The sequence below is a fragment of the Armigeres subalbatus genome, chromosome 2 (assembly GCF_024139115.2).
Source record: "Armigeres subalbatus isolate Guangzhou_Male chromosome 2, GZ_Asu_2, whole genome shotgun sequence".
In the NCBI taxonomy this organism is placed as follows: domain Eukaryota; kingdom Metazoa; phylum Arthropoda; class Insecta; order Diptera; family Culicidae; genus Armigeres; species Armigeres subalbatus.
Window position 1 is genome coordinate 95,410,497 of NC_085140.1, and position 21,517 is coordinate 95,432,013.

The following is a 21,517-nucleotide window of genomic DNA, read 5'->3' on the forward strand; positions in this document are numbered from 1 at the left end:
GATGGTGTTGATATGTCGAACTAAAGGTTTTCCTTTCTGCTTCTTAGAAAAAACATATTTTTTGCTTCAATTTAGTGCCAGCGACATTGTCGGCGACAAAAACAAGCTCGATTTTGTAACAGATAACACTGTGCGGTGCTGCATATCTATTCTATTTTTCCATCTCGTCGGAAGTGGGCCTTGAAGTCTATATATCTGTCACCATTAAATGGTGGAATTAAATCGGACAGTTACATGTCTCGTCTTATGACAAGTAAAAAGTTGAAATTGCTATCATTGGGCGTAACGTGCATTCAGTAGGGGAGGAGGTTTGGTTATGGGCACCGTTCGGTTATGGGCACCCCTATGTATCTTTTGACAGATAAGAGATGCTGTCATTCTGACAACCGTCATTTGTTTGCTATAATAGCATGACGTTTTGTGCTCAATATCAAACCGGATGGGCATCTCTACTTTGAACTAGAAACAAATAAATTTTTCGTACAAGAAAAACAACACGAAAGTTTTTTTTGGCCTTTTTCAAAGTGTCATAAATTAAAGGATTTAATTCAAAAAGTGAGTTCTAATGCGTATTTACACAGTAAATTTAATCTATTTTGAGGCCCAATGTCGATTGCCATCAAAATTTTAGCGCGAATTTTTTTTTCTCGTTCCAAAAAGGCTGCGAAATTCGGTTGTGGGCACCTTTATTGGTTCGGTTATGGGCACCCTCATTTTATTGATAAATCATTCAATATCGTTTTAGTTGTCTCTTAACTTATTTTTAATTACGTTTTAAGGCAGTTTTTATAATTAGTTTGACATAATTGTTCGAAATAATGAGTTTATTTAATATTTTTGTTCTTTGGGCATGTCTAGTCATTATACACACACTTTTTGGAACAAAGCGTTGACCGATTTGCTTCCAACAAGTTGCATTCGACGGGGAATGCTTTCCCGTTGTTTCCTATTGCAAATTGGTCAGATCGGACTATGGGATCAAAATTTATGGCCAAAATATTATTTTTTGAAATTAACGAGAAAGGCAGACCTTTCTTATGTGATTTTTTTCAACATCCTCCTTAATGCACCGAAGGAGGCATCATCACTGCTAGGTGAATTGATTTGAGTTTTTTAGCGTCTCCTGGCTTTTAGAATGAATAAACTATTCCTTGCCTTTAAATCTGGGTGGTTTTTATTCATCCTTTTTTATTTTTAGCTAAGTTTTCAAGGGTGCCCACAACCGAACCACGAAATGAAAATGTCCAAAATGTCAAATTTTCTAAATTGTCCATATTTTTTTCTAAATCGATGAAATCATATTAATTTCTTTGCTAGTAGTTAGGTTATAAGTTTAGCTTTCGATTGCTATGCAAATGTCGACATAAGGTCAACCAGGGCCAAAGTTATGGACTAAACACAAAAGGGTGCCCACAACCGAACCTCCTCCCCTACTAAAAACTAAACTAACAGCAGTTTCAGAGAACCTGTTTATACGTTCGAAAACGGTGATATTTTTCAGAAATTTATATGAATTGGTGTTATCCGTTGAAATTATTCACGTTACTTTTCGCTCCTTTCTGTTTAGCGCAAGTTATCTAAACAAATCGCATGTTGTTATTGTTTTGCTAATTGGTTTTCTATTATGAAGATTTCATCACTGTGAGAACCTTGTCAATGAAGATTTCATTGGCTTTCATCAATGGACGATACAACTCAACTGCCCCTATTCGCATCACAGTCCCATGTCAGTTTTCTCCATGTTGAGGAATTTACTGTTTAGATTCGTTACAGATTCGTTTTACATATATGAAGACATATATGAATGTACTAAAAATCTAGAAAAAAAAACTGCAATATTTCTGGAACTTTGACATATTATTCTTTATCTGAATTGCTATAGAATTATTGAATGGACTATAATTATGTTAAGAAAATTATTTTGGGCTTTTTAGTGGAATGTCTTCACTTGTCGTAAGACGAGTTTGTACAATCCCATTTAATTCTACCACTTAATTGTACCATGACAGATACGACGAAGTCGAGTCAAGTACGAGACACTGAAGACGACCTTACTGTTGAGGTCGAAATACGTATCTGTCAAAGTACAATTAGGTGGTGGAATAAAATGGGATTGTACAAACTCGTCTTACGACATAATTATGTGTTTTTTTGTAACAGAGTACACATGATTCTGTTTTTACACGATTCACATTTTCTCACATTCACATCTAAAATGTTTATCGTACATTAATTATCATGTGATTTTTGGTTGAAAATGACAATCGATTACTTCGATTGGCGGCGGCGCGTGTTTCGTAGGGCAGCATGTTGTTAGTTTGACCGTGTTGCTGGTTTGTAATGTTGATATTAGGCAAAACACGTAAATGTTTGAGTTCCAATTTTTTTGGCACAAAATTAATTTACTGCAAACGCCATATAAATTTATCTAAAGGGTTGTAAGAGTTTAAAACTATTGATTTTAGGCATTAACATTCACGGATGGAACGGAAAGAAAAACATCAGTTTTTGATACGTTCAGGCCTGGTAGCGAGTCACTTTTTAGTGACTTGGTCACTATTTTGAGTCTAGTCATTAAAGTCACTATTTGAATCCAAAAGTCACTAAAGTTACTATTTTTCGGAAAATGGTCATTAAAGTCACTACTTTTGCATTGCCTATTGTAAAAAAGTTAAAAATAAAAATCTTTTGTACTTACTATTATTATCAGCCAAATCAATTTTTAGAAGATTATTTATCTCATTATTTTGCTTTTATACAGAAAACTTCCAGTTCATATTAAACAACAATAATGTTTTGAGCGTCATAGTGGAAAATGTTACAAGGTTATTTGAAAACTAGTAGAAAACGAAATACGTATCTGTTGATACAAAAGTGAATATAGCGGAAATAAATGGAATAGTGAAGTATTTTTAACCTCTGAACAATAATGTTGTTGTACATAATTATCAACACAATTTTGTGCCACAACTTGTAACTATCTACCCGTTGCCGTCACGCCGGGTAGAACCTTCTCGTAGTGTGTTACTTAATACGAGGTACCATGTTCACTAGAGTGGCCCAGCCTAGTATGGGGATAAAAAATGTCGTCGGATTCTACGGGGCACCCCCCAGAATTTTGCCTTTGGGTAAGAAAATCATTCTCTGAAAATTTCAGCCTGATCGGTTATTGCATAAGCTGGCGCAATTGATTTGAAGTTAATATGGGGGTTTCAGCCGAAATATATGGGAAAATACACATCTGTTACTATTTTGTACAGGAAATTGGATGGAAAAGCCCGATTGAGCTCAGATTTGCAGGAAATGAAGTTAACATGCCCATGAACAATTTGACATAAAATTCTACTATTACTAAATAAACTTTAAATCAGTTTTTGGCTGATTTATTTGGAGTTGGGTTGAGCACTTTGAAATTCATTAATTGCCATGAAAACATACGCATGCAATCAAAGGTGCCTGCGATGCGTGATTTCGCGCGTACTGAAACATAAGTAACTGCACGCGCGCCACAACACATATCGCAGCTACCTTCGATTACATGCGCTTGTTTTCAAGGCAATTAATGAATTTCAAAGTGCTCAACCAAATTCCAAATGAAGCAGCTAAAAACTAATTTAAACTTTATTTAATCATAGTAGAATTTTATGTGGAATTGTTCATTGGCATGTTAACTTCCTTTCCTGCAAATCTGGGCTCAATCGGGCTTTTCCATCCAATTTCCTGTACGAAATAGTAACAGATGTGTATTTTCCCATATATTTCGGCTGAAGCCCCCATATTAACTTCAAATCAATTGCGCCAGCTTATGCAATAACCGATCAGGCTGAAAGTTTCAGAGAATGATTTTCTTACCCGAAGGCAAAATCCTGGGGGGTGCCCCGTAGAATCGGACGACTTTTTGTATCCTGGGCCAGTCTAATGTTCACCTTCCTAGCTTCTGGCTGATTCAACGAATACAATCGTCAATGTCCAACTCTGACCTCTTGCTTGTTTTTGTCTTTTCTTGATTTCTGATAGCATTTTAGATGAGGTTATCATAAGGATATAAAAAATAAAACACTAGTTTGCAATCTACGAATTATATTGCAACAATGCTGATGCAACTTGTAGCTCTATATTCAACTTCATACAAAAGTCACTATTTGGTCACTTTTTCTGGGATTGAAAGTCACTATTTTGAACGGCATTCATCGCTACCAGCCCTGTACATTATATTTGGAAGATTTTGTACCAAATTAATTTGGCTGCACTGGCGACCACATCGTCAGAGCAACCGACTAAAAAACAACAAGGCAGTCTCAATTGAGTTGTCACATCCTATCCTAGGTTATTTACATACTTTCAATCGTGATTAAATTGATGTCGAGGCCATTTGTTTTTCGGATAAGATGGAATAAGAATAGCAGCGCGACTATCATGTCATTTTGAGACCTTAGTACACGAAGAGATTCGGGAAACAACGTAGTTTCGGTTGTGTCCGAATCAGTGCTAAGATTTTCATTTTAATTGAGAAAATTTACGCGAAATTTTCATAAAACACCCTCTTACTTTCTTGGAAAACATAAACAATGGGAGGAATTTCGTCATATTTTCATATTTTTTTCACGAAAACGCATCACAGTATTGTAAACAAAATGTCTCTGTTAAAATAATGTTATCACTACTTTTGTCAACTCGAAAATCGGTAACAATATTATCATTATTAATTTAGAAATTTAGATTTTAAAACAAAGCAAATATTCCCATCATGAGTACTTGTACCTACTGTGACAGGTGGCATTTTCATTTTGTCTCTTGATCTTGAAAATGAGAATATCTCTGTTCTCGCTTTCTCATCAAGGTCATTGACTATCCTGCTGTGCATTACTCATTCAAATTTCAAATATAATTTCTGCCATTCACTTAAACAAATTTTATATTATTTCTAATATTAAAATACCGATAAGCATTTTTGTTTCATTTTTTTTCTTTGTTCTTTCTTAGATTCAAACTCTCTGGATTCTTTTGAAATTCTAAAAAATATTCGGGGGGTAAAAAGTTAAAATATGGAAATTAAAAGTATTTGTTAACTTTTGAATTATTGTTATGAGACTGTCTATGACCGCATATTAATCCCATCCTCGCCTCGTTGGATATCAGGATTCATATGGGACAAATTTTATGATTGTGGGTAGTAAATGAAATTTAAATTTAAATTAAATTTCCATTTAATAAAAATTAGGAATGAGCTCTGATAAGTGAATGAAACTGGAGTAATAAATAATTTCAGAAGCTTCTTGTTTTGTTTTCTAAGGATAAATCAACCTAGATCGTTTTACGGTATACATTAATTTCCTGAACTTTCAAATACCACTTAAATTTTCTTTGAGTTTTTAAAGATTTTTTTCGTCGGTTTAACTTTTGTTTCCTTCAAACTAATAGTCATAATCGACCAAAATCAAACCACGTATACCTTTGTGTACAAAAGATCTGAGGGCTCAGATAATTGACGTTTATTTTTCGTTTTAAACACATTTGTGTCCAAAATGGGCACAGAATAGAAAAACAATCTCGAGTGATGGGAGTTTTGGTGCAACATATTGATACAAAGCTCGAGTCGCTTAATATTTAGAGCCTAGACGCATTCTTCCTGCGTTTCTCGTGGTTCATTTTTGTATGTTACTCCAGCGAAATGTCTGTGAAGCTTTGTAAAGATTTAGAGAACTTGTGACAAATGGAGGTCCAATTAATTTTAGACACTTTTTACTGACCATTTCTTGATTTCTGCTGTATCCCGAGTAACTTTCATCTGCTTAAGAACTGCCCAAAATTTCTTGATTGACCTAAAATAAAAGCAATTGGGAGGACTAAGGTTCTATCGTATTATTCAATTATTTCCGAATTATTTTCGATAAAATCCACGCCAACTAATTTAATAATTTGATTCCGATTTTTTTAACGGAGGAATAACAGTCATACTGTTAGTGGAATATCACCTGTCTTCACATTTGTTTAGTATGTAGTATGAAGTTGCTCAGTTTCCATTCATTATGTTGGTTATTCGACATAATCGGTTTAACAAATGCTCATTATCTCACTCATTACGTTTTTTTTTCACACTGCTGAAGAAGACACCTCGATAGATGCAATCACCAACCGCCACCGAAACATACCGCGCGCGCGATCACAACACCCAAAATAGCCACTGACTGACACTGGTTCAAATATCGGTAAACACGTGCCAAAACGACCAACGACGGTGTGTACTCCGCGCTCCCTTCGAAGGAACTGAAGGATCACGGAAAAATTGTTTTCCATTTTTCCGACGAACTTACAATCCTTGCCAACCATCACCAGCAGTCTCTACGCGCACCACCCATCATCTCCCCTCCTGCTCGGACTCAAGCATAAACAACGAGGCGGGCGGCAGCTCGAACACGCGAGAAGCTCAGTCATTTAGGACCCGAAGTTGGCTGGCTGGTGAGGTAGCACTCCTTCTTGCAGGCAGTAACAACCGCTGCTTATCACTCGCAACAAAAGCCCAAGGGGGTGGTTCGGCTTGGGTGGCACCCGTTTATCCGTTATTTTTTTCTCATTTTTTTCGTGGTAGACTACCTAATGCCAATGCATTCTTCGGATGCGGATCCGGTAGACACTAGAGAGGCAGTTGGTGCGGGAATCGGCTGCTGTTTATGCACGGCTTTGCGTTGCAAGAACGAGCGTTACGTTGGTCGGGGTAGCAGCAGGACGACGAAAGATGGAGTTGTTTCGCCGTTTTGCACGGATATCCTTCTTTTGCACTCGCTGTTTGTCTGCCCGAAGGCTTCCTTGTTGATAAAGATTGAAAAATGCACGCAGAATGAGGCTGTTTTATGGATGTGTCACAGGCAGACGAAATGTGTCACAGTGCAGTTGAGTCTGGTGCGAACTAGATTCCTAGGATAAGTATTCGGCAAAGGACTGTGGCAAGTCATAAAGGTAATTCGATGTTTTTCTGCCTTTATCGTACAGCTCAATGCCACCGCACGGCTATCATTTCACTCATCAGCCATTTTTTCCGAAGCGGTTCGTATAATAATGGCATTTGACATAGCATGATGAATAGAGCAAATATCAGTATGTTATGTGTCTGCACTACATTTTTGCAAAATATTCTGTAATATTTATGGTAATTTTTATTCGATTTTGGTGCATTTTTGCGATAAATGTTGCTCGCAGAGGATTATTATTGAAACTAAACAACATAATACCTACTGTTTCTGAACGAATTGTGACCGAATCTTTCATATTCTTCGATACTGATCAAAATTGTTCGGTAAAACTCAACGCCCTCCCAGTTCAGGAACGGCAGGCAGCGTTCCATAATTGCTCTTCAAAGTACTTGTACACATGCTTTTTTTTTTCAAACAAATGAAAAAGATTTCATACATTTCCGAAGAATTTCTTTTGTGTTTTTGACAGAATCTCGCTCAGTTGGGCGAAGAATCAGAATATATAAAAATCTCATTTTGGCCAAAAATGTCAAAAATGCTTTTTCTCGAAGTCCGAAAACGGCTTCCACGATGGCCAACCTAACACTCACCTCGCGTTTTAGTGGCACATATCTCATATAATAGATGATAAACAAATCTGAAATTATTTTTTTATTCAAAGTTGAAAATTTTAATTAAAAAAATCGTTTCAGATTCGATCAACTTATTCAGTCCTATTTTCACGCGATTATCTCGAACTACTTCAATTAGACGGCTTAGTGTACCACATTTTCTGCTGTTCCGAAGGTCGCCAAGGTCATTATATGCTTTGTGCTCTTACGCGTCCATGTCCAGATATTTAGGGTTTTCAGACAAGTAGCATCCATAACCGGCGACTTCTGCATACATTCATTTTTGGCGTAAACTATGTCTATGGGGTAAAGTAAAAATTTCAAAATTGGGGACCGTCACGAAATTGCAAAATTTTGAACAATAATAGCGCCCTCATATTTGGATGGATCATAGATATTTATATATTAACCAACTCGAAAATTATTAACAAATTTGCCAATTTTATTGAAACTTTTGAATAGTTATTGAATATTCAATTGTTTTATCAAACTCAGTAAAGTTTCAAAACCAATCAATCCTGTTCATACATCCCCAGTAAAAACATCAGTTCGATATAAGTTATGTTTTTTTCAGACCACAGCTTCTTTATCTCTATATATAAAAATACCCGTGCTTCGGACGCGCGCGTCATTTTTGATCAATATTTCACGGAAAGCGGACGATGGCGTTCGGTAGCGGTCTCAGCAACGATAGTATTGGTGTTGGTCATCCATGTTAGATCGGCGGTTTTTGACAGTGATTGCAGACATTAAACAAATAAATCGGATTATTCGGAAGAAAGTTAAGCTGTGGGGATTTTTCCAAAGTGCAATCGCTAGTTACTGTGGCAAATTAATGGCATTCAGAGAAATTTGCTTGCAAGATTCTGAGTTTGCGTATTATTGAGGAGAGTAACAATTGAAAATTGACCCGAGACGAAATTTCTTTAAAGTACCAAACATCATCGCTTGGCGTCGGTAGCGCAATCATGGCGTCAGTATCGGTCCGAGCGGCGGCCTTCGGCGAAAAGTGAAATTTACTCGCAAGATTCAGACTCTGGTTTTGTTGCTATTTAGTGATTCAAAATGCACATTTATAAAAAATAAATGGGTTCTTTTCAGGACCACAATTTTATACAAGAGAAGGTTGAGCCAAGATGAATTTTCTATAAAGTGCACTTGGTGCACTTGGCTACGGCACAAATTTTCGTCGGTAGCAGAATCACAAGCGCGCAATGGAGGGAGACAATGCAAACAGACTAAAGAAAATTTTATGGCGTCAGTATTGGTCCGAGTAGCTGCAGACAATTTGTTCACTACTGTGGCGTCTTCCTCAATTTGGTTGTCTCGCAAGATTCTGCCTTTAGTTTTGCTGCGATTAGTGATTGAAAATGCGCATTACTGAAAACAAATAGGTTCTTTACCAAACCACCAGAGAAAGTTGATTCGAGATAAATTTTCTTCAAAATACAAAACACACTTGCTTGGCGACGGCAAAAAGTTGTCATCGGTAGCAACATTAAAATCGCACCTTGGTGGGACACGATGAAACTAATTCAATCGAATGGATGACGTCTATAACGTTACAACGGCATATTATCGACTGGTTGACGTTGATGTCAGTAGCAGATACTTTTTTTTTCACTTGCTTCTTATTTTGGTTCGCTGTTAGTATTTAAAAATGCGCATTCTTGATGGTAAATCGGCCCTTTACAGGACCACCATTCAATACAAGAAATGGTTAATCTCTTTCCATTTAAAATATGTGAATGTTGGCATTAGTATCCAATTTCAAATTGCATCACGCTTTCGGGTGCGCAAATCTTCAAAAGCTAGCAGTTTTTCATCTTAACTGCTTGACAGCATGCTTGGGAAAAAGATTTGCAGATCTTCTAATTACTCATTTATTGACATTTAAGCAATTCTCTGTGAAACCACGATTTTTTTTAAGATTTCATATTTGTTTTTTTTCTTATTATCCTGAAATTTTGAATATACATCCTTTATGACCAAAAAACATTATCTGCATCATTGGTTTGCCATTTTAACTCTGGTGTGATAAGGGCCTAAGCTAAAAAACACCTTGAACATGTTCAAAACAATATAATTTGAAAACGGCTTGTCCGATCATTCTGGTGTCTTAGGCAAAGTTTTAGATAATCAATGGGGCTATAAAAACGTTTCTTTTGAAGTTCTAATTTATGTAATAACTTGTGTTCTAAACAGGGAAACATTCATTCGAAAGGTGAACAAAGATTTGCTTATCCTTTCCATCTTACACATTTGGTAAGAAAATAAGCTAACAGCTAATGGAAAGCCAGTCAACGGCCAATTAAACAGTAAACCGGCTGTTGTCTTGTTTTTATATCTGCTAACCATGTAATACCTTTCTTTTTGAAAAAACAAAAGTCTGACAAGCAATAAACCTCCATCCATGATCTGAAATACTACGACTCAGAAATTACATGAACATCCCAAGTAACAATCTCAATGCTTCGAAGATTTATGCTAGTTTTATAGAGGTTTTATTACGGCATGTAGAAATGCTTAAAGTTTTATTTTGGTTTTATTCAGTTGTCATTTAATTAGATCCGCAAGAGTACTTGAGAACTACGTTTAGAATTCCAATATAAAACCACAGCTCTTTAGGTTTTATAATGCTCCTGTGTTCCTCCTCAGAGCTAAAAAATGGAACTGACATAAGGCCAGCAGTTAAGTTATATGTTGGTTTTGATCAAGACTTATAAAAGCTGCCAAGCTTCGTAGAGTCCTGTATAAAACCCACATATGACCTTTACTCTTGAAGAAGACCTGCATAGGAATACGAAGCTTGAAACTACTACTATGGATAGAAACTAAATTTTCAGCACAAATTGTTTGACCCACGGGAGTTTTTTCATTTCGCTTTCAGTCGAAAATGAAAAAAAAACATTAGCAGTTTTTCTATGTCGTTAATTATATAAGGGAACTGTTCCGATCTTCATCTCACTCACTGAAAATACATTCATCTTATCGGGAAGTAAAGAAATACGGCACCAATTTCTTCGCTTCTTTTTGTCAACATGCGAACTCCTGCTGAAAAAAATCACAAATCAAATACCTTTCCATTGCTCTGCTTTCAATGGGATGAACATCGGAGCCATGAGTTGAAATCCAGGAGCAGTTCTCTTATATATTTAAGTCGTTCAAAAAACTGTTCAAACAGCATTTGCCCATGAGGGGTATGAAAATATGTATTTAATCCATACATGCTTTGCCAATTTAATACGAGTAAAATACTTTTATGGTACAAAATATACCATTTAACAATTGCCACTATATGCTTTTTAATTGAAATACTTATTTTTAAAAGTACTTGCATTCGATGCCGAGGGCAGAAAAAGTTTGTTTATGATTTTTTTTATATCTGTCTACATTGTCATGTTGTCATTATATATAAAACTACCAAGCTTTAGGTTTGACCAAGATAAAACTTGCTAGTCGTAACATGGTCTTGAAAAAGGCCAAGATAAAACCTCTAGGTGTTTGAAATGCCCAGATAAGGCCAGTTCAGGAGTGATGGTTATATAGAGGCATTTTTTATGCAATCAAAGTTTTATTCGAAAAAATGTCGCCGATATGAAAAAAATAATGAATTTCATAATCGAAATATCATGCAAATTTCTGTTTCACCTTTTAAACGGGAAAATTGGTCATCCTAATAAGTTTTAGGAACAATGCTTTGATTATTTGATCAACCAAAGTGGTTATTCATTGAAATTATTTTTAAAGTAATTAACTAAGGCAATTAATTAAACTTGAAAAATTCTAAATAATAACAAATTAACGAAGCGCATTGTTAAAATACTGATTATTTATCATGGTTTCACCATGAAAAATCCCTGGCATGCCTTCCAACATGCATAGAACACTCAAAGCCAGATATGAACTTTTATTGAACTGGCTGATAATAATTCTTTTATTTTTGTTGTTGACATGTAATCCATGTATTGCAGGAAGAAAAGCATATTTTTTTCGAGTACAAACAATAAACAAATAATCAACCTGAGAGTTGACAACTGTTTCATTATCGGCTTATTTGTTGTTGTATCATAGTCATGAAGTGGTTGTATCATGGTTATATAGTGGTTCTCAAAACCACCAAGTCTAGAGGAGGTTTTATGTTGCATGTTTTATGTGAGACTTGAAGTGTATTATAAAACCGTTGGTTCTGAACTGGAACGCATATTAGGTTTTAATGTTTGCAATAAAACTGGGCCAACTGGCTGTAACATGGTTTTATAGAAATCTACAGGAGGTTGTGGAAACTGCGAGGACTGCATGGAAGGTTTTGAGATTAAGTTTTGAAGAACGCTATAAAACTCTGATACAACCTTAATTGTTACTTGGGATTATATTTACATTCTTCAAATTAGTTTCGTTCAACAGTATAAAACAGAATAGGTCCCACTTGCCCCGTTTGAAGGGGTAAGTGGGTCCCACAGGTAAATTTATTTCTGTCACTACCAATATTTTTTGTAACTGAATAAATGGCTTACAACACGTCTACACTTCAACAACGGAAGCATATAATGATATATCCGTGGTTAATGTCCTAAAATACCCTGTTTTCTAAGTATGCGTTAATATTTTTGCTGAACCAACGTTTTTTTAGGTCCCACTTGCCCCTGGGTACCTTACAGTGATTTGCAGTTAGAATGCAAAATTTACAACGAAGGACTGTAATACTCATTCAGTTCTTGCAGAATTAATTCAATACAGAATGTTAAACGCGAAAAGATTAGAGCATTTTGCTGGAGTGTAGTTTGGGCAAATTTCGTTTCTTTTACACTAAAAAAGTAATAAATTCACACACACAACACTTCAGTTAAATACTCATAACTTTGTCGCATAAATTCGAATCTTCTCGCGGCTCTTCAGCTTTTAAACGCTTCTTAAGAAGGGATCATCTATGGAAAAAAAGCTCAGTTTTATTGCTTTTTATATTTCTTCATGAATATTTTCATATTTTTTTACTGCTCCTTATTGATTTTTTCTTGGAAATTTTTCTTTAAGTCTATACGAAATAAGTTTGAACGCGCACTGATTGATTTACTTTCCAACTGACCAAAGCAGAAATAATCACCACACTGCCGCAAAAAACCTTTCGAAGTTCATTAACTTACCTTATGAAATATAGCCACAAGTAAATTGATTGAAATCCATAAGGTTGCCTTATGGAACTGGGTGAACCAGAATGAATTTTGTTCATGATGCAATATTATGTTTATCTTAAGGCTATCTTTAAGTTTTCATTGATTAACCTTATGAAATTTCATAAGTTTTCGTTATGAAATATTAACTCACGTGGTATGTTTCTTTTTTTCTTTTTATTTAAAAATAATATTTGAAACAAAACAAATGGATGATACAATACATTTTAAAAACAAACATGTCTTTATTAGAGATATTAGAGCATTTAAGAGATATTAATTAACTGCTGATAGTTCATAATAATAGGTCATCACAATCCTGTAGTTGTCGAGGATGTCAGGATAATACTCGGCACTGACAATGATGCATCAGAAACATGTCGAGCCCTCGGTCAAACCAACTAAGATTAACGATCGGTAAAATAATGTTTTTGTCAATAATCGTGCAATACTTACATGCTGTCACTCATCAAAACAATCAACTTTACATCTGACTGAATTGTTGGATGGATTTTTGCACTGTTGGATGCAATGGTTTCATTACGGGATCCGTACGTTTCCCTGTGCCTAAAAGACGACGATATTTGTTTTCTCCGAATTGATCTCTTGCCGTTTCTAGAAATGAGAAGATTGTAATTAATTATAAATCTGTATCATTTGGCAGAATTTTACCACTTTTGCTGGACGAGTTCCTGCGAAATCTGTTGGAAGTGACTTTACTCCATCATTTGACCGGACTTAGCGTTGGCAGCTGAATGCAACTCAAAACCGAAACAGGTCTATTTGGCATAATTTTGAACTGCAACAAAAGAGTGGGTCATTTGGCATAACGAATATTTGGCATAATTTGGAACTGTGAAAGAGAAAGGGTTATTCGATGTATTTTTCATACATACATAAAGTAGATCGAGGATATGTTCCGAAAATTTAGTCTGATGGAAGACATTTTTCGGAAGGACGAACAAACGAAACGGAAAACTTCTTCCGAAAAAGAGATGAAATATTTTAGGCAAACGCCCACATCCAAAAGAAGAATCTTAATTCCCGTTGCTTGATGTCGGGCAAACACCTACTTTTCAAGGAAGGATTACAGCCACAATTGCACGATGGGCCACGCCGGGAAAGGAAAAAAATAGTTTCACCTTGAAAATGATATTTTAGGAACAAAATGTCTTCAGCAAAGTCAAAATTTATTATTTATTTTGAAGTTTGTTGCAATAGGGTGGTCTCACTACATTTTTGCCTTTCTCGTACAACAAAATTGTACCGAAAGGCTATCATTTCACTACGAAAACGAACTTTTTATAGAAGCCTTGGCGACCCATAGTGTTATATACCAATCGACTCAGTTTGACGAGCTGAGCAAATGTCTGTCTGTCCGTGCGTATGTATGTGTGTGTATGTGTGTGTGCACAAAAGCTAAGAAAAACATTAGACAACTTTTCATATAGTAATCCTTAACCGATTTTCTCGCAACAAGTTTCATTTGACAGGGGACAAAGCTTAGTAGATTACTATTGAATTTTATGATGATCGACCGTCGCGATCGAAAATGGTACATCGAACCATATTAACGCCATATAAGGTTGGTGTCTTGGCTGAATACAAGAAACGCAGTATCACTAATCAGTGAATTGAGTTGGGCTTTTAAACGATATTTTTAACTATAAATTTTAAATTTTATCATTGTATGACGTTCTAGAAAGATGTTTCTTATTTAATTGTGAGGCACTTTGCTGAAGAAACCATTGTCGTACGTTGTTTGTTTTATTTGTTATGATAATTTTAAATAATAATGTTGGGGTAACCCTAAAAAATCAATATTTTGATTGTAACTTTTTAGTTTTAATTTTTATCGAAGTGTAGTCTTCTACAAAGTTTCAGAGCATAAACAAATCCACGTTGGTTACACAACCTAGTGAATACATTTGTGGATTGTAGAGATATCACTGTTTTCTAGAAAAAAAAATACAATGAATAAAGCTTAAATAATAAGCTTTGGCTTTGCTGAAGACACTTTGTTCTAAAATATTATCTTCAAGGTGAAAATAATATTTTCCTTCTAATTTCCCGGCGTGGGCCATCGTGCATTGCCTTCATCCGGGCTAAAGAGCATTGCCTTCATCCGAGCTAAAAAAGGGATCACGTCCACCTTCGCCTTATGTCAAGCAAACGCCTGCATTTCAAGAAGGTATCACATCCACAATTTCTGTAATTTGAGTAACCGGCTACGTCATGTGAAAGCGAAAACAGTTGCATTTTCATTTTAAAGAGACCAAATGAAAATGTAGCGAGCTCCTGGTAACCTGTCACATGACAAACAGCAACAGTGGGAATGTTGCTTTGATTTGAAATCTAAATTTCTAAATAGTTTTAGCAGATCTGTGCAAATAACGATAACTAGTCGATGGAATGATTATATTGTTCCTGGTTTTCGAGTTAGTAGTAACGTTATGTGGGGCCCTTAGCCGTGCGGTAAGACGCGCGGCTACAAAGCAAGACCATGCTGAGGGTGGCTGGGTTCGATTCCCGGTGCCGGTCTGGGCAATTTTCGGATTGGAAATTGTCTCGACTTCCCTGGGCATAAAAGTATCATCGTGCTAGCCTCATGAAATACGAATGCAAAAATGGTAACCTGGCTTAGAAACCTCGCAGTTAATAACTGTGGAAGTGCTTAATGAACACTAAGCTGCGAGGCGGCTAATCCGAACAAGCGCCTACTTTCAAAGAAGAGGTTGCATCCACCTTACCCGGGCAAGCGCTTATTTTTAAAGAAGGGATTACATCCACTATTGCCTACATTTTTAGAAGGAATCACATCGACCATTGTCTTAACCCGGGCAAACGCATCCCAATAGTTGCTTTATTTTGAAGAAAAAAGCACATTAATCTTTGCTTTCACTCGGCCAAACATGAATCCAAGAGAGATAAAAATTATCATTGCTTCATATTCATATCCTTCATAGCCTTTGCTGGTTGAGCATCCAAATGAATGATATGAGTGTTATTATAATTACATAATATCAACTCGTTTGAATGCAACAATGGTCAATGGTAATTTCTATGATACGAAAAAGTAGAAAAACTCGAACATGAACTATTATGATGCGGAAATGCAAAAAAATAATCAAATCTTTGGGAAAGTTAATTTTATATTTATGTATATGCAATCTAAGCTGTGTAAATGACATATTATGAGATACGTTGAACTAAATAAACCTTAAGCCATAAGAAGATTTTCTAAATGCTTTTGAGGTGAGGTTAATTATTGGAATATGCTTCCTATTACCTTTAAAGAAATTCATCATTTATTCAAATCGTCCAGACAATTGATGTAATGTGAAATCTTATTTATTTCTTAGTGTTGAAATATTGAACTAATATTCGACTAACGAGCACACTTTTCGAATAAAACCAGAACACCAACTTATTGAAGTTGACGGCCCCTGGTGATTGTAATTTACCCTTTACCTTTTTATCAATTCCACAGCTGCTATTTTTAAAACAAGAGCAATATTTCAAAAATAGGAAAACACTGTCCGTAGGTGTTATTCTTTTTAAAAAAAGAGTAAGCACACTCATTCAACTTTTCATCATTTTCTCCGAGAACAGCCGCTCCGCCGTATGTTTTCCCAAGCATATTCCACGAGTGGCACCTTTCAGGCGTTCTTTGTTACCACACCTCCAGAGACCCATTTATGCGGCGCTGATGGGGCTTGTTGTTGTGAATGATAGGAGCTGTCGACGACGTTCGCGTGGCTGAACGACGTTGGACGTCGGTCGTCGGCTTTGCTCCGCTTAGTGCCGTACCCGTTGATTCAGTCGGTGCTTACGAGTTGAGCCTAGAAAACGCGTATCCCTCTGTCTGTATCCTCTCTGGTCGGGCTCTGTTCAACGACAAGCGGAATTGGGGAAAAACCGCGAACGCGATTTTCGCGCATTGCTGGTTACTGCAGCTTTCGCTGCCAGTAACTCGACTGCGGCACAGAGGTACCTACCCGCTGATTGTGGTTTGTCTTGTTTGTTCCCTTTTTCTATCACATTTTCATTGTGGGTGCGCTCAAGGTGAGTGTTTGTGAAATGTTTGGATTCGCTAGTCCTCGAAAACCACTTTGGCGCGAGGTGCTTCAACAGAGGTAATCCACCGAAGGACATGAAGTGGTCTGGCTGTTTTATGGAGCTAAATAGAAAGGTGATAACGCGATGTTTGTAAGATGGGGTTTTTAGTGGCCAACGAAAAGTATGAACAGTACACACAGGGCCGGATTTAGCCGGAAGGGGGCCCCGGGGCCGACAGTATGTGGGGGCCCCAAAATGTACAAAATAGGTTGGTTTTGGTACATAAAATTTGTGGGGGCCCGGGGCCATGGCCCCCCCGGCCCCCCCCTAAATCAGGCCCTGAGTACACATGATGTCATTTTCCCGTGGTGTTTTTTTATTATCATTTGGTGATATTTGAAATTTATTCCCACGTGAAGTGCATGCGCTCGAGATCTGAGTTGCAATTGTGTAAAATAGTATTGGCCTTTAGCAGAGAATATTAAGTCTAACAGGTACGGTACGAAGAGTGACTAACATCTTTTGTAATCAGCGTCGTTTGAGCCAGTACCAACTATTGAAGGTATGTAAACAAAACAAATTGTGGAACTAAACAAAATTGAAAAAAAAAATCGTTTTGCCGGATAGTGTGGGTACTATCGCATTTCTATTGGCAGAAGAAACGCTTGTACGATCCATCAATACATACTGTTTTTCGTTGACGGCACTTAGCTTATTGCGCACCTCGAGTAGTCCCGACCAGAGTCTATTATATATAGAGTTACGCAAAGAGTGAAGCCAAATCTACCTATTGAACTGTCAAACCGTCTACCTATCGAGCAAAGTAAACAAATGATTGTTGGTAAGGCGGAAGTATTGTTATCGCCTGATGATTATTATGGCGAATTAAAACTCATGAATTGAAATGTATTAGATTTGTTCTAGAAACAGCTTCAAAAAACTTCAATACACCCCCCAATAAAGTTGCAACAAGAAACTCACGTGTTTGCGATCTGTAGGTGACTTTGGTTATCGAATTAAAAAGCTTTAGAAGCGATCACTCCCGTGAAGTCACTTGAAGGGTTGAACAAAAATGAAAGTTTTCAACATAATAACAAGAGCATCATTCAGAATAAGAGTAAGAAGATCCTCTTTGCGCAACTCTATATAATAGACTCTGGTCCCGTCCCGACCTGGCCGACCTGGAAGATCTAGAACCTGGACGATTGCCAGATATCCGTTGCTATCGGCCCCTGCAACATTGACGCAACGATGGAGTTCGGTATTGCAACAGTTGAGTGTGCTTACTGGCGTATATTAGCATACACACTCAGTTTTTATTCATGCAGCTCGGCAAAAATCCTCGGCAATCCTCGTCCAAATATCTCGGCAGAAATGACTTTTTTAGCTGTTTTCGGCAACTTATTTGCTGATTTTTAGCAATCTTGACAGTAATCTCAGCAAAAATCATGTTTGCTGGGGCACTGCTGTGCGAATCTCGGCAAAAGTATAACAAATTGCTGAGATCCCGATAAAAATATAAGTTTGTAGGTTTCACATTGGATAAATTCTGGTTTCGGTGCGTTAACTAATATCCTGTTGTTATTCCAAATATTTCATTAACTCGGAAAGGCAGCCGTTGCCTGTGGCTGCAAAGATATTGGCAGCTTTGAAAATTGTCGCTGGTTACCTATGTAGCTACTGTAAATCTGGGAGAGGTCGTCATTTTCACATGCAACGATCTGGTTTTATTGGCGTTGATGATTGAACCTTCTGTTAATGACAAGCATCCCGGAATCCAGAACAAAATTGACTCGCATTTTCAAGGGCACACCACTCAATACGGAAGCAGGAAACAACTGTCATTTTTATTATTCTAGCTTGCTACGAAATAATAAAAATGACAGTTGTGCGTTGCTTCCGTTTTGAGTGGTGTGCTCTTCAAAATGCGAGTACATTTAGTTTTGGATTCTGAGAGGCTTGTAAATAAGAAGCGTTCGGTAATGTCATCATGGCATCAGTAAGTTCAAAAACATTTTGGCGCTCCTTGGCTATGATGGACTCACATACTTACTTACTTATGGATCCTGTACACCTCCGGTGGTGCAAAGATCTCCATCCCGAGCGTTGCCCAGCTATCGCTTTAATCTGTTGCCAGGTTAGATTTCGGTCGACTTCTTTTATTTTTTCACTGAGGCTTCGTCGCCATGAGCCTTTGGGTCTGCCTCTGCTGCGATGTCCCGCTGGGTTCCAGACTAATGCTTGTTTACAGATTTCGTTTCCGCCCTTACGTAGAGTGTGGCCGACCCAGCCCCACTTCCGATCCCGAATTCCTGTTGCTATCGGCCTCTGGTGACAACGACGATGGAGCTCGTTGTTTACGATCCAATTGTCAGGCCATCAGGCCCGAATTATATACCGCAGGTATCTGTTGATGAACACTTGCAGCCATTGAGTGATCTCCACTGATACACATCATGTTTCGCAAGCGTATAACAGCACAGATTTCACGTTATAGTTGAAAATTCGTATTTTGGGACGTTCACTTATCTGCCTGTTTTTCCAGATATTTCTTAAACTCGCAAAGGCAGCCCTTGCTCTCTTGATCCGTGCGCCTATGTCGATCTTGGTACCCCCGTCTGACGCCATTTGGCTACCAAGATATTGGAAGCTTTCAACATTCTCCACTGGTTGCCCGGCTATTGTGAAACTGGAAGGGGTCACCGTGTTTACATCCAACGATTTGGTTTTGTTGACGTTGATGGCTAAGCCTGCTGAAGAGGAGCGCTCGGCAAGGTCGTTGAGCTTACTCTGCATATCAGAGCGCCGTTGAGCGAGGAGTACAACGTCATCAGCCAATTCGAACTCATCGAAGGTGCTCCATGGTTATAGGTTGCCATAACAGCCCGCGGTTTGGTTCACGGTCAATCGCATCTATCAGAATCTTGTCGATTACGATGAGGAACAGTAACGGTGATAGATGTCATGGGGTCAGCTTTGAGCATCTCGGGGCTCACATAGATACCCACGATTTGGTTCACGGTCTCAACCTTGTCAATTACGATGAGGAACGGCAGTGATAACAAGACTACATCCTTGTCTGATACCAGCTACGACCAGGATGCGAGCACTGCTTGAGAACGCCTCGCAGTGGCGTTAATGCGGTCGATTATTGTTTCAGGAGTTTCTTGCGTCTCAGAGCGTCCTTATCTCAAAATTATCTCGTGATTGAGACGATCGAAACCTTTTTCGTAGTGAATGAAAACCCGACTCTTGGAATTTTTTGACCTGCTCCAGAATGGTGTGGAACGTGACAACATGGTTCACATTTACCTTCTGTTTCGCTATGAGAAAAAATATGGGAACGATCATTAGCTGGACGGACACCTATTTGTGATAAATGCCAAGCCCACGGAAGACATTATTATTAAATAACATGATTGTATTGCTTATTATGTTGATATGTTTCCGTATGTGCTAATAAGTTCCTGTATGCGTAAATGAGTACTAATAAGTGCAAACGAGTATGCGCAAGCGATAACAAGCTTCCTTGACTGTCAATGAGTTTAGGTTAGTGCCAATGAGTTCCCATGAGTTTCAAAGAGTGTCATTGATAATCCGTGAATGCTTATGAGTGCCACGGAACTTATTTATGCTCACCAGAACTTTTGACCAGGCACGGAATCTCATTTGCTGATATCCTAAGCATTGACTCAATCACAGAACTTACGGGTACTCAACGCTGCTAAGAAAATACCCATGGCATAATTGAGCAGTTACAGATACATTTGATAATTACTGGCATTTAAGCAATTAGAAATACTCATTGGCACTTCTTGGAAATCAACTTGCTACCATTTGGTAACATTTACGGATGTTACCGGCGCTCACAAACATTCATTTGATTTAATTCACATATACCAACACCCGTCGACAATCACGGGATCTCATAAGCTGCTGGTTAGCTACAGCGTCGATACACCTATTCCTGGGGTATTGTAGAGCTCCATGATTGTCGGTTTTGGGCGATGTTCCTCCAGTTTCCCCGAACTTTTAGGGTCCCCAGATCCGATTCCGTTTGTGGCCTTCCACGAAGTCGCCGACCCCTATCTGATTATCTGTTGAATATTGTTTTCGCTATTCTTTCTTCAGAAAAAAATATTTTAAGCTCTTTTTAGTGGAATGTATTCAACGTCAACCGTCTAAGACGAGTTAAGTAACCTCCATTTAATTCCACTAATTATTTCGATATCTTTGCAGATACGTATTTCTTTATACGTATTATTCTTTCTTCCGACATTCGCACCAAGTGACCAGCCCACTGAAGTACTCAGAAATGATTTATAATAACAAATAATGAGTAAAATACCTTCAGTGTGTGTTCATAGATTCATACCTCAGCGTGGCAATCGGCGAGCAGCAGGCCATGACTATGTCTCTCCTTGGCAGATCTCCGTGGCAGGCACACGCATCCACGGAGAGCCGCTACCATATCAAAACACATTTTGGCGATCCTGCCAGTATTTTTTAACCTGTCGCTGATTTCATAAGGTGAGTTGAATTCAAGTGTTTAACTTGTGACATCACAAGACGTGTCTGAAGACCGTCGAAAAATGATTTGTGGTTTGAAAAATTACAAGGCGCGAATTGAAGGCCGTCGGAAAATGGTTTGTAGTTTACAAAATCACAAGACGCACAAGACCGCTGGATATTTGTTTGTAATTTG

At 37.6% G+C, this 21,517-nt stretch overlaps 2 protein-coding genes across 5 annotated transcripts in view; one reads left to right on the top strand and one right to left on the bottom strand.

Annotated features, from left to right (window-relative positions):
* The window catches only part of LOC134210119 (uncharacterized), a 62,692-nt gene extending 56,461 nt beyond the window's left edge, over positions 1 to 6,231 (bottom strand). The window contains exon 1 of the mRNA XM_062686144.1: positions 5,976 to 6,231. The gene's annotated coding sequence lies outside the window, so the exon portion shown is untranslated. The remainder of the gene's footprint in view (positions 1 to 5,975) is intronic.
* Positions 1 to 21,517, top strand: part of LOC134210117 (probable beta-hexosaminidase fdl) — a 158,001-nt gene that overhangs the window by 104,600 nt on the left and 31,884 nt on the right. The window lies entirely within an intron of this gene.